This window comes from Papaver somniferum, chromosome 9, assembly GCF_003573695.1.
Source record: "Papaver somniferum cultivar HN1 chromosome 9, ASM357369v1, whole genome shotgun sequence".
Classification (NCBI taxonomy): Eukaryota; Viridiplantae; Streptophyta; class Magnoliopsida; order Ranunculales; family Papaveraceae; genus Papaver; species Papaver somniferum.
In genome coordinates, this window is record NC_039366.1 from 79,098,690 (window position 1) to 79,099,921 (window position 1,232).

Genomic DNA, 1,232 nt, shown 5'->3' on the forward strand with positions numbered 1-1,232 from the left:
GCATGCATCAAATCTTGTTTTTCAAACAAATCCTCACTAGGTTTAAACACGGTTGTTAGATATATAACAACTTCAGGATGAATAATATTACCAAACAGAGCAAACTTCTCACGGCTACAGCTCACCAAACCCGACTTGATATCAACACCATATCTTGGTGTCAAAAGTCCTTGCTTAAACAGAGATGAATGAATGCCATCTGAAACTGAAAGTGATTGATGTACAATTGACCAACTTATGCTTCTTGTTGATCGCAACGGATTATCGTACATGCAAGTACCAACGTCTTGATTGTAAGGCAGGTTTCATCTTACAAAATCTTATGCTAAACCTTGGGCCAACGATACTCTCTCAGCTTTTGAGAAAATATGACCACAAATTCTTCCAGGGTAATTTCATAAATTATATCTTCATTAAATTGACAATACGATGCATTGATGAATATATAAGAAGACACAAAATAATTCTCATAATCCGATTGAACTAAGTTTTCCTATCTAGGAAAATTTTGAGAGACCATACATGACTTCAGTAGATCAATAACTTGGTTGTTATCACCCATAGATGGAGAAAACAAATCACTATCAGGAATTTTCATATCTACAAGTTTATTAATATGTGAAGGCTTACCAGTAAATTCTAGAGGATCAAGCGAAACCTTGTCAACCAGATTCTCGTCTCCATTAGCAGCAGGATTCTCTAAATCCTTGTCTAGAATTAACGACGGAGGACTAGTAGACAGGGTCATGTTAATAGTTTCGTTTGAATTATAAGAAAATTTATCCAACTAATTTTCGTCCTCCTTTTGAGAAGTAGCTATGTCTTCCTCGCCAGTAGACGTCGTGGAAAACATGTCAGAATTGTTTTTAGTTGAAGAAGAATCTTCTTTATTTTCGGCATGAGATTGTACTGATTTGGCTATTTTGGATACTAAGGCACGAGTCTTTTGATCACTGTACTCTCTGTAAACTGTCGTAGCTTTGGAAGGAACCAAAGTCATCTTATTTCCATCTTTGTAGAAAGTATATGTGTTCCCGAAGCATTCGTGAACACCACACACATCATACTGCCAAGGTCTTCCAAGAAGGAGATGCGTAGCACTCATGTCGATCACATCACATAATACCGAATCTTCATATTCAATGAAAGAAAAGTTCACGACGCACTGATGTGTAATAAGATGAGAAGTAGTTTTATCAACCCACCCAACTGCGCAAGGATTGGGATGTGGA